General features: G+C 50.9%; 2 non-coding genes across 2 annotated transcripts; both read right to left on the bottom strand.

The window, feature by feature from the left end:
- Window positions 1–7,222: 7,222 nt before the first annotated feature.
- On the bottom strand, window positions 7,223–7,295 carry Trnat-agu (transfer RNA threonine (anticodon AGU)). Its single transcript has one exon. It is a non-coding gene; the product is annotated as a tRNA-Thr (tRNA).
- A 6,728-nt stretch (window positions 7,296–14,023) lies between these two features.
- Trnai-gau (transfer RNA isoleucine (anticodon GAU)) lies at window positions 14,024–14,096 on the bottom strand. Its single transcript has one exon. It is a non-coding gene; the product is annotated as a tRNA-Ile (tRNA).
- Window positions 14,097–15,647: the final 1,551 nt, after the last annotated feature.

The following is a 15,647-nucleotide window of genomic DNA, read 5'->3' as shown; positions in this document are numbered from 1 at the left end:
GGCTACTTTAGCCTCCACTTTCTGGGGCATTATGCTAAGGTGTTTTTGTTTCCTGCGCTTGGGGGTGGTGGCCAGCGCCACTCGGACTACTCGGGGTGAAGGGGACCTTCTTTTTAACCCCCGGGACGTGACTCCAGCGTCTACGACATGTCGAGAGTGGTCGACCAGCGTTGAACCCTCTTAAGCTCCCTTATGGCACCAAGACTGCCAGATCAGAGGCCCTCGCTATGCATGTAGCGAATCTTAATAGGAAATGAGGGGCTCATTGAAAATAAGACAGAAATAAGCATTGGCAGTCAAGAAGACCTCGGAAAGCAAAGGGGGGATGTAGTGGCTCAAGATAAAGAATTTGGAAAATAAGAAAGTGGAGAAAAAATGCCCGCCAGGTGGGATCCGAGCCCACGACCTCCAGAATACCGGTCTGGTGCGATAACCACTACGCTACCGGCGGGGCTACTTTAGCCTCCACTTTCTTGGGTATTTATATTAAGGTGTTTTTGTTTCCTGCGCTTGGGGGTGGTAGCCAGCGCCACTCGGACTACTCGGGGTAAAGGGGACCTTCTTTTTAACCCCCGGGACGGGACTCCGGCGTCTACGACATGTCGAGAGTGGTCGACCAGCGTTGAATCCTCTTAAGCTCCCTTATGGCACCAAGACTGCCAGAACAGAGGCCCTCGCTATGCATGTAGCGAATCAGATTAGGAAATGAGGGGCTCGTTGAAAATAAGACAGAAATACGAATTGGCAGTCAAGAAGACCTCGGAAAGCAAAGGGGAGTATATACTGGCTCAAGATAAAGAATTTGGAAAATAAGAAACTGGAGAAAAAATTCCCGCCAGGTGGGATCCGAACTTACGACCTCCAGAATACCGGTCTCGTGCGATAACCACTACGCTACCGGCGGGGCTACTTTGGCCTCAACTTTCTCGGGTATTTATGCTAAGGTGTTTTTGTTTCCTGCGCTTGGGGGTGGTATCCAGCGCAACTCGGACTACTCGGGGTGAAGGGGACCTTCTTTTTAACCCCCGGGCCGTGACTCCAGCCTCTACGACATGTCGAGAGTGGTCGACCAGCGTGTAACCCTCTTAAGCTCCCTTATGGCACCAAGACTGCCAGAACAGAGGCCCTCGCTATGCATGTAGCGAATCAGATTAGGAAATGAGGGGCTCGTTGAAAATAAGACAGAAATACGAATTGGCAGTCATGAAGACCTCGGAAAGCAAAGGGGAGTATATAGTGGCTCAAGATAAAGAATTTGGAAAATAAGAAACTGGAGAAAAAATGCCCACCAGGTGGGATCCGAACCCACGACCTCCAGAATACCGGTCTCGTGCGATAAACACTACGCTACCGGCGGGGCTACTTTGGCCTCAACTTTCTCGGGTATTTATCTTAAGGTGTTTTTGTTTCCTGCGCTTGGGGGTGGTAGCCAGCGCCACTCCGACTACTCGGGGTAAAGGGGACCTTCTTTTTAACCCCCGGGACGTGACTCCAGCGTCTACAACATGTCGAAAGTGGTCGACCAGCGTTGAACCCTCTTAAGCTCCCTTATGGCACCAAGACTGCAAGAACAGAGCGTTGAACCCTCTTAAGCTCCCTTATGGCACCAAGACTGCCAGAACAGAGGCCCTCGCTATGCATGTAGCGAATCAGATTAGGAAATGAGGGGCTCGTTGAAAATAAGACAGAAATACGAATTGGCAGTCAAGAAGACCTCGGAAAGCAAAGGGGAGTATATAGTGGCTCAAGATAAAGAATTTGGAAAATAAGAAACTGGAGAAAAAATGCCCGCCAGGTGGGATCCGAACCCACGACCTCCAGAATACCGGTCTCGTGCGATAACCACTACGCTACCGGCGGGGCTACTTTGGCCTCAACTTTCTCGGGTATTTATCTTAAGGTGTTTTTGTTTCCTGCGCTTGGGGGTGGTAGCCAGCGCCACTCGGACTACTCGGGGTGAAGGGGACCTTCTTTTTAACCCCCGGAACGGGACTCCGGCGTCTACGACATGTCGAGAGTGGTCGACCAGCGTTGAATCCTCTTAAGCTCCCTTATGGCACCAAGACTGCCAGAACAGAGGCCCTCGCTATGCATGTAGCGAATCAGATTAGGAAATGAGGGGCTCGTTGAAAATAAGACAGAAATACGAATTGGCAGTCAAGAAGACCTCGGAAAGCAAAGGGGAGTATATACTGGCTCAATATAAAGAATTTGGAAAATAAGAAACTGGAGAAAAAATTCCCGCCAGGTGGGATCCGAACTTACGACCTCCAGAATACCGGTCTCGTGCGATAACCACTACGCTACCGGCGGGGCTACTTTGGCCTCAACTTTCTCGGGTATTTATGCTAAGGTGTTTTTGTTTCCTGCGCTTGGGGGTGGTATCCAGCGCCACTCGGACTACTCGGGGTGAAGGGGACCTTCTTTTTAACCCCCGGGACGTGACTCCAGCGTCTACGACATGTCGAGAGTGGTCGACCAGCGTTGAACCCTCTTAAGCTCCCTTATGGCACCAAGACTGCCAGAACAGAGGCCCTCGCTATGCATGTAGCGAATCAGATTAGGAAATGAGGGGCTCGTTGAAAATAAGACAGAAATACGAATTGGCAGTCAAGAAGACCTCGGAAAGCAAAGGGGAGTATATAGTGGCTCAAGATAAAGAATTTGGAAAATAAGAAACTGGAGAAAAAATGCCCGCCAGGTGGGATCCGAGCCCACGATCTCCAGAATACCGGTCTCGTGCGATAACCACTACGCTACCGGCGGGGCTACTTTGGCCTCAACTTTCTCGGGTATTCATGCTAAGGTGTTTTTGTTTCCTGCGCTTGGGGGTGGTATCCAGCGCAACTCGGACTACTCGGGATGAAGGGGACCTTCTTTTTAACCCCCGGGCCGTGACTCCAGCGTCTACGACATGTCGAGAGTGGTCGACCAGCGTGTAACCCTCTTAAGCTCCCTTATGGCACCAAGACTGCCAGAACAGAGGCCCTCGCTATGCATGTAGCGAATCAGATTAGGAAATGAGGGGCTCGTTGAAAATAAGACAGAAATACGAATTTGCATTCAAGAAGACCTCGGAAAGCAAAGGGGAGTATATAGTGGCTCAAGATAAAGAATTTGGAAAATAAGAAACTGGAGAAAAAATGCCCGCCAGGTGGGATCCGAGCCCACGACCTCCAGAATACCGGTCTGGTGCGATAACCACTACGCTACCGGCGGGGCAACTTTGGCCTCAACTTTCTCGGGTATTCATGCTAAGGTGTTTTTGTTTCCTGCGCTTGGGGGTGGTATCCAGCGCAACTCGGACTACTCGGGGTAAAGGGGACCTTCTTTTTAACCCCCGGGCCGTGACTCCAGCCTCTACGACATGTCGAGAGTGGTCGACCAGCGTGTAACCCTCTTAAGCTCCCTTATGGCACCAAGACTGCCAGAACAGAGGCCCTCGCTATGCATGTAGCGAATCAGATTAGGAAATGAGGGGCTCGTTGAAAATAAGACAGAAATACGAATTGGCAGTCAAGAAGACCTCGGAAAGCAAAGGGGAGTATATAGTGGCTCAAGATAAAGAATTTGGAAAATAAGAAACTGGAGAAAAAATGCCCACCAGGTGGGATCCGAACCCACGACCTCCAGAATACCGGTCTCGTGCGATAACCACTACGCTACCGGCGGGGCTACTTTGGCCTCAACTTTCTCGGGTATTTATCTTAAGGTGTTTTTGTTTCCTGCGCTTGGGGGTGGTAGCCAGCGCCACTCCGACTACTCGGGGTAAAGGGGACCTTCTTTTTAACCCCCGGGACGTGACTCCAGCGTCTACAACATGTCGAGAGTGGTCGACCAGCGTTGAACCCTCTTAAGCTCCCTTATGGCACCAAGACTGCCAGAACAGAGGCCCTCGCTATGCATGTAGCGAATCAGATTAGGAAATGAGGGGCTCGTTGAAAATAAGACAGAAATACGAATTGGCAGTCAAGAAGACCTCGGAAAGCAAAGGGGAGTATATAGTGGCTCAAGATAAAGAATTTGGAAAATAAGAAACTGGAGAAAAAATGCCCGCCAGGTGGGATCCGAACCCACGACCTCCAGAATACCGGTCTCGTGCGATAACCACTACGCTACCGGCGGGGCTACTTTGGCCTCAACTTTCTCGGGTATTTATCTTAAGGTGTTTTTGTTTCCTGCGCTTGGGGGTGGTAGCCAGCGCCACTCGGACTACTCGGGGTGAAGGGGACCTTCTTTTTAACCCCCGGGACGTGACTCCAGCGTCTACGACATGTCGAGAGTGGTCGACCAGCGTTGAACCCTCTTAAGCTCCCTTATGGCACCAAGACTGCCAGAACAGAGGCCCTCGCTATGCATGTAGCGAATCAGATTAGGAAATGAGGGGCTCGTTGAAAATAAGACAGAAATACGAATTGGCAGTCAAGAAGACCTCGGAAAGCAAAGGGGAGTATATAGTGGCTCAAGATAAAGAATTTGGAAAATAAGAAACTGGAGAAAAAATGCCCGCCAGGTGGGATCCGAGCCCACGATCTCCAGAATACCGGTCTCGTGCGATAACCACTACGCTACCGGCGGGGCTACTTTGGCCTCAACTTTCTCGGGTATTCATGCTAAGGTGTTTTTGTTTCCTGCGCTTGGGGGTGGTATCCAGCGCAACTCGGACTACTCGGGATGAAGGGGACCTTCTTTTTAACCCCCGGGCCGTGACTCCAGCGTCTACGACATGTCGAGAGTGGTCGACCAGCGTGTAACCCTCTTAAGCTCCCTTATGGCACCAAGACTGCCAGAACAGAGGCCCTCGCTATGCATGTAGCGAATCAGATTAGGAAATGAGGGGCTCGTTGAAAATAAGACAGAAATACGAATTTGCATTCAAGAAGACCTCGGAAAGCAAAGGGGAGTATATAGTGGCTCAAGATAAAGAATTTGGAAAATAAGAAACTGGAGAAAAAATGCCCGCCAGGTGGGATCCGAGCCCACGACCTCCAGAATACCGGTCTGGTGCGATAACCACTACGCTACCGGCGGGGCAACTTTGGCCTCAACTTTCTCGGGTATTCATGCTAAGGTGTTTTTGTTTCCTGCGCTTGGGGGTGGTATCCAGCGCAACTCGGACTACTCGGGGTAAAGGGGACCTTCTTTTTAACCCCCGGGACGTGACTCCAGCGTCTACGACATGTCGAGAGTAGTCGACCAGCGTGTAACCCTCTTAAGCTCCCTTATGGTACCAAGACTGCCAGAACAGCGGCCCTCGCTATGCATGTAGAGAATCAGAATAGGAAATGAGGGGCTCGTTGAAAATAAGACAGAAATAAGAATTCTCAGCCAAGAAGACCTCGGAAAGCAAAGGGGGGGATGTAGTGGCTCAAGATAAAGAATTTGGAAAATAAGAAAGTGGAGAAAAAATGCCCGCCAGGTGGGATCCGAGCCCACGACCTCCAGAATACCGGTCTGGTGCGATAACCACTACGCTACCGGCGGGGCTACTTTAGCCTCCACTTTCTTGGGTATTTATCTTAAGGTGTTTTTGGTTCCTGCGCTTGGGGGTGGTAGCCAGCGCCACTCCTTCTACTCGGGGTAAAGGGGACCTTCTTTTTAACCCCCGGGACGTGACTCCAGCGTCTACGATATGTCGAGAGGGGTCGACCAGCGTTGAATCCTCTTAAGCTCCCTTATGGCACCAAGACTGCCAGAACAGAGGCCCTCGCTATGCATGTAGCGAATCAGATTAGGAAATGAGGGGCTCGTTGAAAATAAGACAGAAATAAGCATTGGCAGTCAAGAAGACCTCGGAAAGCAAAGGGGGGGATGTAGTGGCTCAAGATAAAGAATTTGGAAAATAAGAAAGTGGAGAAAAAATGCCCGCCAGGTGGAATCCGACCCCACGACCTCCAGAATACTGGTCTGGTGCGATAACCACTACACTACCGGCGGGGCTACTTTAGCCTCCACTTTCTGGGGCATTATGCTAAGGTGTTTTTGTTTCCTGCGCTTGGGGGTGGTGGCCAGCGCCACTCGGACTACTCGGGGTGAAGGGGACCTTCTTTTTAACCCCCGGGACGTGCCTCCAGCGTCTACGACATGTCGAGAGTGGTCGACCAGCGTTGAATCCTCTTAAGCTCCCTTATGGCACCAAGACTGCCAGAACAGAGGCCCTCGCTATGCATGTAGCGAATCAGATTAGGAAATGAGGGGCTCGTTGAAAATAATACAGAAATAAGCATTGGCAGTCAAGAAGACCTCGGAAAGCAAAGGGGGGGATGTAGTGGCACAAGATAAAGAATTTGGAAAATATGAAAGTGGAGAAAAAATGCCCGCCAGGTGGGATCCGAACCCACGACCTCCAGAATACCGGTCTGGTGCGATAACCACTACGCTACCGGCGGGGCAACTTTGGCCTCAACTTTCTCGGGTATTCATGCTAAGGTGTTTTTGTTTCCTGCGCTTGGGGGTGGTATCCAGCGCAACTCGGACTACTCGGGGTAAAGGGGACCTTCTTTTTAACCCCCGGGCCGTGACTCCAGCCTCTACGACATGTCGAGAGTGGTCGACCAGCGTGTAACCCTCTTAAGCTCCCTTATGGCACCAAGACTGCCAGAACAGAGGCCCTCGCTATGCATGTAGCGAATCAGATTAGGAAATGAGGGGCTCGTTGAAAATAAGACAGAAATACGAATTGGCAGTCAAGAAGACCTCGGAAAGCAAAGGGGAGTATATAGTGGCTCAAGATAAAGAATTTGGAAAATAAGAAACTGGAGAAAAAATGCCCACCAGGTGGGATCCGAACCCACGACCTCCAGAATACCGGTCTCGTGCGATAACCACTACGCTACCGGCGGGGCTACTTTGGCCTCAACTTTCTCGGGTATTTATCTTAAGGTGTTTTTGTTTCCTGCGCTTGGGGGTGGTGGCCAGCGCCACTCGGACTACTCGGGGTGAAGGGGACCTTCTTTTTAACCCCCGGGACGTGACTCCAGCGTCTACGACATGTCGAGAGTGGTCGACCAGCGTTGAATCCTCTTAAGCTCCCTTATGGCACCAAGACTGCCAGAACAGAGGCCCTCGCTATGCATGTAGCGAATCAGATTAGGAAATGAGGGGCTCGTTGAAAATAATACAGAAATAAGCATTGGCAGTCAAGAAGACCTCGGAAAGCAAAGGGGGGGATGTAGTGGCACAAGATAAAGAATTTGGAAAATATGAAAGTGGAGAAAAAATGCCCGCCAGGTGGGATCCGAACCCACGACCTCCAGAATACTGGTCTGGTGCGATAACCACTACACTACCGGCGGGGCTACTTTAGTCTCCACTTTCTGGGGCATTATGCTAAGGTGTTTTTGTTTCCTGCGCTTGGGGGTGGTGGCCAGCGCCACTCGGACTACTCGGGGTGAAGGGGACCTTCTTTTTAACCCCCGGGACGTGACTCCAGCGTCTACGACATGTCGAGAGTGGTCGACCAGCGTTGAACCCTCTTAAGCTCCCCTATGGCACCAAGACTGCCAGAACAGAGGCCCTCGCTATGCATGTAGCGAATCAGATTAGGAAATGAGGGGCTCGTTGAAAATAAGACAGAAATACGAATTGGCAGTCAAGAAGACCTCGGAAAGCAAAGGGGAGTATATAGTGGCTCAAGATAAAGAATTTGGAAAATAAGAAACTGGAGAAAAAATGCCCGCCAGGTGGGATCCGAGCCCACGATCTCCAGAATACCGGTCTCGTGCGATAACCACTACGCTACCGGCGGGGCTACTTTGGCCTCAACTTTCTCGGGTATTCATGCTAAGGTGTTTTTGTTTCCTGCGCTTGGGGGTGGTATCCAGCGCAACTCGGACTACTCGGGGTGAAGGGGACCTTCTTTTTAACCCCCGGGCCGTGACTCCAGCGTCTACGACATGTCGAGAGTGGTCGACCAGCGTGTAACCCTCTTAAGCTCCCTTATGGCACCAAGACTGCCAGAACAGAGGCCCTCGCTATGCATGTAGCGAATCAGATTAGGAAATGAGGGGCTCGTTGAAAATAAGACCGAAATACGAATTTGCATTCAAGAAGACCTCGGAAAGCAAAGGGGAGTATATAGTGGCTCAAGATAAAGAATTTGGAAAATAAGAAACTGGAGAAAAAATGCCCGCCAGGTGGGATCCGAGCCCACGACCTCCAGAATACCGGTCTGGTGCGATAACCACTACGCTACCGGCGGGGCAACTTTGGCCTCAACTTTCTCGGGTATTCATGCTAAGGTGTTTTTGTTTCCTGCGCTTGGGGGTGGTATCCAGCGCAACTCGGACTACTCGGGGTAAAGGGGACCTTCTTTTTAACCCCCGGGACGTGACTCCAGCGTCTACGACATGTCGAGAGTAGTAGACCAGCGTGTAACCCTCTTAAGCTCCCTTATGGTACCAAGACTGCCAGAACAGCGGCCCTCGCTATGCATGTAGAGAATCAGAATAGGAAATGAGGGGCTCGTTGAAAATAAGACAGAAATAAGAATTCTCAGCCAAGAAGACCTCGGAAAGCAAAGGGGGGGATGTAGTGGCTCAAGATAAAGAATTTGGAAAATAAGAAAGTGGAGAAAAAATGCCCGCCAGGTGGGATCCGAGCCCACGACCTCCAGAATACCGGTCTGGTGCGATAACCACTACGCTACCGGCGGGGCTACTTTAGCCTCCACTTTCTTGGGTATTTATCTTAAGGTGTTTTTGGTTCCTGCGCTTGGGGGTGGTAGCCAGCGCCACTCCGACTACTCGGGGTAAAGGGGACCTTCTTTTTAACCCCCGGGACGTGACTCCAGCGTCTACGATATGTCGAGAGGGGTCGACCAGCGTTGAATCCTCTTAAGCTCCCTTATGGCACCAAGACTGCCAGAACAGAGGCCCTCGCTATGCATGTAGCGAATCAGATTAGGAAATGAGGGGCTCGTTGAAAATAAGACAGAAATAAGCATTGGCAGTCAAGAAGACCTCGGAAAGCAAAGGGGGGGATGTAGTGGCTCAAGATAAAGAATTTGGAAAATAAGAAAGTGGAGAAAAAATGCCCGCCAGGTGGAATCCGACCCCACGACCTCCAGAATACTGGTCTGGTGCGATAACCACTACGCTACCGGCGGGGCTACTTTGGCCTCAACTTTCTCGGGTATTTATCTTAAGGTGTTTTTGTTTCCTGCGCTTGGGGGTGGTAGCCAGCGCCACTCGGACTACTCGGGGTGAAGGGGACCTTCTTTTTAACCCCCGGGACGTGACTCCAGCGTCTACGACATGTCGAGAGTGGTCGACCAGCGTTGAACCCTCTTAAGCTCCCTTATGGCACCAAGACTGCCAGAACAGAGGCCCTCGCTATGCATGTAGCGAATCAGATTAGGAAATGAGGGGCTCGTTGAAAATAAGACAGAAATACGAATTGGCAGTCAAGAAGACCTCGGAAAGCAAAGGGGAGGATGTAGTGGCTCAAGATAAAGAATTTGGAAAATAAGAAAGTGGAGAAAAAATGCCCGCCAGGTGGAATCCGACCCCACGACCTCCAGAATACTGGTCTGGTGCGATAACCACTACACTACCGGCGGGGCTACTTTAGCCTCCACTTTCTGGGGCATTATGCTAAGGTGTTTTTGTTTCCTGCGCTTGGGGGTGGTGGCCAGCGCCACTCGGACTACTCGGGGTGAAGGGGACCTTCTTTTTAACCCCCGGGACGTGACTCCAGCGTCTACGACATGTCGAGAGTGGTCGACCAGCGTTGAATCCTCTTAAGCTCCCTTATGGCACCAAGACTGCCAGAACAGAGGCCCTCGCTATGCATGTAGCGAATCAGATTAGGAAATGAGGGGCTCGTTGAAAATAATACAGAAATAAGCATTGGCAGTCAAGAAGACCTCGGAAAGCAAAGGGGGGATGTAGTGGCTCAAGATAAAGAATTTAAAGAATTTGGAAAATAAGAAAGTGGAGAAAAAATGCCCGCCAGGTGGGATCCGAGCCCACGACCTCCAGAATACCGGTCTGGTGCGATAACCACTACGCTACCGGCGGGGCTACTTTAGCCTCCACTTTCTTGGGTATTTATATTAAGGTGTTTTTGTTTCCTGCGCTTGGGGGTGGTAGCCAGCGCCACTCGGACTACTCGGGGTAAAGGGGACCTTCTTTTTAACCCCCGGGACGGGACTCCGGCGTCTACGACATGTCGAGAGTGGTCGACCAGCGTTGAATCCTCTTAAGCTCCCTTATGGCACCAAGACTGCCAGAACAGAGGCCCTCGCTATGCATGTAGCGAATCAGATTAGGAAATGAGGGGCTCGTTGAAAATAAGACAGAAATACGAATTGGCAGTCAAGAAGACCTCGGAAAGCAAAGGGGAGTATATACTGGCTCAAGATAAAGAATTTGGAAAATAAGAAACTGGAGAAAAAATTCCCGCCAGGTGGGATCCGAACTTACGACCTCCAGAATACCGGTCTCGTGCGATAACCACTACGCTACCGGCGGGGCTACTTTGGCCTCAACTTTCTCGGGTATTTATGCTAAGGTGTTTTTGTTTCCTGCGCTTGGGGGTGGTATCCAGCGCAACTCGGACTACTCGGGGTGAAGGGGACCTTCTTTTTAACCCCCGGGCCGTGACTCCAGCCTCTACGACATGTCGAGAGTGGTCGACCAGCGTGTAACCCCTATAAGCTCCCTTATGGCACCAAGACTGCCAGAACAGAGGCCCTCGCTATGCATGTAGCGAATCAGATTAGGAAATGAGGGGCTCGTTGAAAATAAGACAGAAATACGAATTGGCAGTCAAGAAGACCTCGGAAAGCAAAGCTGAGTATATAGTGGCTCAAGATAAAGAATTTGGAAAATAAGAAACTGGAGAAAAAATGCCCGCCAGGTGGGATCCGAACCCACGACCTCCAGAATACCGGTCTCGTGCGATAACCACTACGCTACCGGCGTTGCTACTTTGGCCTCAACTTTCTCGGGTATTTATCTTAAGGTGTTTTTGTTTCCTGCGCTTGGGGGTGGTAGCCAGCGCCACTCGGACTACTCGGGGTGAAGGGGACCTTCTTTTTAACCCCCGGGACGTGACTCCAGCGTCTACGACATGTCGAGAGTGGTCGACCAGCGTTGAACCCTCTTAAGCTCCCTTATGGCACCAAGACTGCCAGAACAGAGGCCCTCGCTATGCATGTAGCGAATCAGATTAGGAAATGAGGGGCTCGTTGACAATAAGACAGAAATACGAATTGGCAGTCAAGAAGACCTCGGAAAGCAAAGGGGAGTATATAGTGGTTCAAGATAAAGAATTTGGAAAATAAGAAACTGGAGAAAAAATGCCCGCCAGGTGGGATCCGAGCCCACGATCTCCAGAATACCGGTCTCGTGCGATAACCACTACGCTACCGGCGGGGCTACTTTGGCCTCAACTTTCTCGGGTATTCATGCTAAGGTGTTTTTGTTTCCTGCGCTTGGGGGTGGTATCCAGCGCAACTCGGACTACTCGGGGTGAAGGGGACCTTCTTTTTAACCCCCGGGCCGTGACTCCAGCGTCTACGACATGTCGAGAGTGGTCGACCAGCGTGTAACCCTCTTAAGCTCCCTTATGGCACCAAGACTGCCAGAACAGAGGCCCTCGCTATGCATGTAGCGAATCAGATTAGGAAATGAGGGGCTCGTTGAAAATAAGACAGAAATACGAATTGGCAGTCAAGAAGACCTCGGAAAGCAAAGGGGAGTATATAGTGGCTCAAGATAAAGAATTTGGAAAATAAGAAACTGGAGAAAAAATGCCCGCCAGGTGGGATCCGAGCCCACGACCTCCAGAATACCGGTCTGGTGCGATAACCACTACGCTACCGGCGGGGCTACTTTGGCCTCAACTTTCTCGGGTATTTAACTTAAGGTGTTTTTGTTTCCTGCGCTTGGGGGTGGTAGCCAGCGCCACTCGGACTACTCGGGGTAAAGGGGACCTTCTTTTTAACCCCCGGGACGTGACTCGAGCGTCTACGACATGTCGAGAGTGGTCGACCAGCGTGTAACCCTCTTAAGCTCCCTTATGGCACCAAGACTGCCAGAACAGAGGCCCTCGCTATGCATGTAGCGAATCAGATTAGGAAATGAGGGGCTCGTTGAAAATAAGACAGAAATACGAATTTGCATTCAAGAAGACCTCGGAAAGCAAAGGGGAGTATATAGTGGCTCAAGATAAAGAATTTGGAAAATAAGAAACTGGATAAAAAATGCCCGCCAGGTGGGATCCGAGCCCACGACCTCCAGAATACCGGTCTGGTGCGATAACCACTACGCTACCGGCGGGGCAACTTTGGCCTCAACTTTCTCGGGTATTCATGCTAAGGTGTTTTTGTTTCCTGCGCTTGGGGGTGGTATCCAGCGCAACTCGGACTACTCGGGGTGAAGGGGACCTTCTTTTTAACCCCCGGGACGTGACTCGAGCGTCTACGACATGTCGAGAGTGGTCGACCAGCGTTGAACCCTCTTAAGCTCCCTTATGGCACCAAGACTGCCAGAACAGAGGCCCTCGCTATGCATGTAGCGAATCAGATTAGGAAATGAGGGGCACGTTGAAAATAAGGCAGAAATACGAATTTGCATTCAAGAAGACCTCGGAAAGCAAAGGGGAGTATATAGTGGCTCAAGATAAAGAATTTGGAAAATAAGAAACTGGAGAAAAAATGCCCGCCAGGTGGGATCCGAGCCCACGACCTCCAGAATACCGGTCTCGTGCGATAACCACTACGCTACCGGCGGGGCTACTTTGGCCTCAACTTTCTCGGGTATTTATCTTAAGGTGTTTTTGTTTCCTGCGCTTGGGGGTGGTAGCCAGCGCCACTCCGACTACTCGGGGTAAAGGGGACCTTCTTTTTAACCCCCGGGACGTGACTCCAGCGTCTACGACATGTCGAGAGTGGTCGACCAGCGTGTAACCCTCTTAAGCTCCCTTATGGCACCAAGACTGCCAGAACAGCGGCCCTCGCTATGCATGTAGAGAATCAGAATAGGAAATGAGGGGCTCGTTGAAAATAAGACAGAAATAAGAATTCTCAGCCAAGAAGACCTCGGAAAGCAAAGGGGAGTATATAGTGGCTCAAGATAAAGAATTTGGAAAATAAGAAACTGGAGAAAAAATGCCCGCCAGGTGGGATCCGAGCCCACGACCTCCAGAATACCGGTCTCGTGCGATAACGACTACGCTACCGGCGGGGCTACTTTGGCCTCAACTTTCTCGGGTATTTATCTTAAGGTGTTTTTGTTTCCTGCGCTTGGGGGTGGTAGCCAGCGCCACTCCGACTACTCGGGGTAAAGGGGACCTTCTTTTTAACCCCCGGGACGTGACTCCAGCGTCTACGACATGTCGAGAGTAGTCGACCAGCGTGTAACCCTCTTAAGCTTCCTTATGGTACCAAGACTGCCAGAACAGCGGCCCTCGCTATGCATGTAGAGAATCAGAATAGGAAATGAGGGGCTCGTTGAAAATAAGACAGAAATAAGAATTCTCAGCCAAGAAGACCTCGGAAAGCAAAGGGGGGGATGTAGTGGCTCAAGATAAAGAATTTGGAAAATAAGAAAGTGGAGAAAAAATGCCCGCCAGGTGGGATCCGAGCCCACGACCTCCAGAATACCGTTCTGGTGCGATAACCACTACGCTACCGGCGGGGCTACTTTAGCCTCCACTTTCTTGGGTATTTATCTTAAGGTGTTTTTGGTTCCTGCACTTGGGGGTGGTAGACAGCGCCACTTCGACTACTCGGGGTAAAGGGGACCTTCTTTTTAACCCCCGGGACGTGACTCCAGCGTCTACGATATGTCGAGAGGGGTCGACCAGCGTTGAATCCTCTTAAGCTCCCTTATGGCACCAAGACTGCCAGAACAGAGGCCCTCGCTATGCATGTAGCGAATCAGATTAGGAAATGAGGGGCTCGTTGAAAATAAGACAAAAATAAGCATTGGCAGTCAAGAAGACCTCGGAAAGCAAAGGGGGGGATGTAGTGGCTCAAGATAAAGAATTTGGAAAAAAAGAAACTGGAGAAAAAATGCCCGCCAGGTGGGATCCGAGCCCACGACCTCCAGAATATCGGTCTGGTGCGATAACCACTACGCTACCGGCGGGGCTACTTTAGCCTCCACTTTCTTGGGTATTTATCTTAAGGTGTTTTTGTTTCCTGCGCTTGGGGGTGGTATCCAGCGCAACTCGGACTACTCGGGGTGAAGGGGACCTTCTTTTTAACCCCCGGGCCGTGACTCCAGCGTTTACGATATGTCGAGAGAGGTCGACCAGCGTTGAACCCTCTTAACCTCCCTTATGGCACCAAGACTGCCAGAACAGAGGCCCTCGCTATGCATGTAGCGAATCAGATTAGGAAATGAGTGGCTCGTTGAAAATAAGACAGAAATAAGCATTGGCAGTCAAGAAGACCTCGGAAAGCAAAGGGGGGGGGTGTAGTGGCTCAAGATAAAGAATTTGGAAAATAAGAAAGTGGAGAAAAAATGCCCGCCAGGTGGGATCCGAGCCCACGACCTCCAGAATACCGGTCTGGTGCGATAACCACTACGCTACCGGCGGGGCTACTTTAGCCTCCACTTTCTTGGGTATTTATCTTAAGGTGTTTTTGTTTCCTGCGCTTGGGGGTGGTAGCCAGCGCCACTCGGACTACTCGGGGTAAAGGGGACCTTCTTTTTAACCCCCGGGACGTGACTCCAGCGTCTACGACATGTCGAGAGTGGTCGACCAGCGTTGAACCCTCTTAAGCTCCCTTATGGCACCAAGACTGCCAGAACAGAGGCCCTCGCTATGCATGTAGCGAATCAGATTAGGAAATGAGGGGCTCGTTGAAAATAAGACAGAAATAAGCATTGACAGTCAAGAAGACCTCGGAAAGCAAAGGGGGGGGATGTAGTGGCTCAAGATAAAGAATTTGGAAAATAAGAAAGTGGAGAAAAAATGCCCGCCAGGTGGGATCCGAGCCCACGACCTCCAGAATACCGGTCTGGTGCGATAACCACTACGCTACCGGCGGGGCTACTTTAGCCTCCACTTTCTTGGGTATTTATCTTAAGGTGTTTTTGTTTCCTGCGCTTGGGGGTGGTAGCCAGCGCCACTCGGACTACTCGGGGTAAAGGGGACCTTCTTTTTAACCCCCGGGACGTGACTCCAGCGTCTACGACATGTCGAGAGTGGTCGACCAGCGTTGAACCCTCTTAAGCTCCCTTATGGCACCAAGACTGCCAGAACAGAGGCCCTCGCTATGCATGTAGCGAATCAGATTAGGAAATGAGGGGCTCGTTGAAAATAAGACAGAAATACGAATTGGCAGTCAAGAAGACCTCGGAAAGCAAAGGGGGGGATGTAGTGGCTCAAGATAAAGAATTTGGAAAATAAGAAAGTGGAGAAAAAATGCCCGCCAGGTGGGATCCGAGCCCACGACCTCCAGAATACCGGTCTGGTGCGATAACCACTACGCTACCGGCGGGGCTACTTTAGCCTCCACTTTCTTGGGTATTTATCTTAAGGTGTTTTTGTTTCCTGCGCTTGGGGGTGGTAGCCAGCGCCACTCGGACTACTCGGGGTAAAGGGGACCTTCTTTTTAACCCCCGGGACGTGACTCCAGCGTCTACGACATGTCGAGAGTGGTCGACCAGCGTTGAACCCTCTTAAGCTCC

This window comes from Haemaphysalis longicornis, unplaced genomic scaffold, assembly GCF_048455015.1.
Source record: "Haemaphysalis longicornis isolate Haplotype H1 unplaced genomic scaffold, Haemaphysalis longicornis Haplotype H1 scaffold_11, whole genome shotgun sequence".
Lineage (NCBI taxonomy): Eukaryota > Metazoa > Arthropoda > Arachnida > Ixodida > Ixodidae > Haemaphysalis > Haemaphysalis longicornis.
This window is presented reverse-complemented; position numbering and strand designations above follow the sequence as displayed.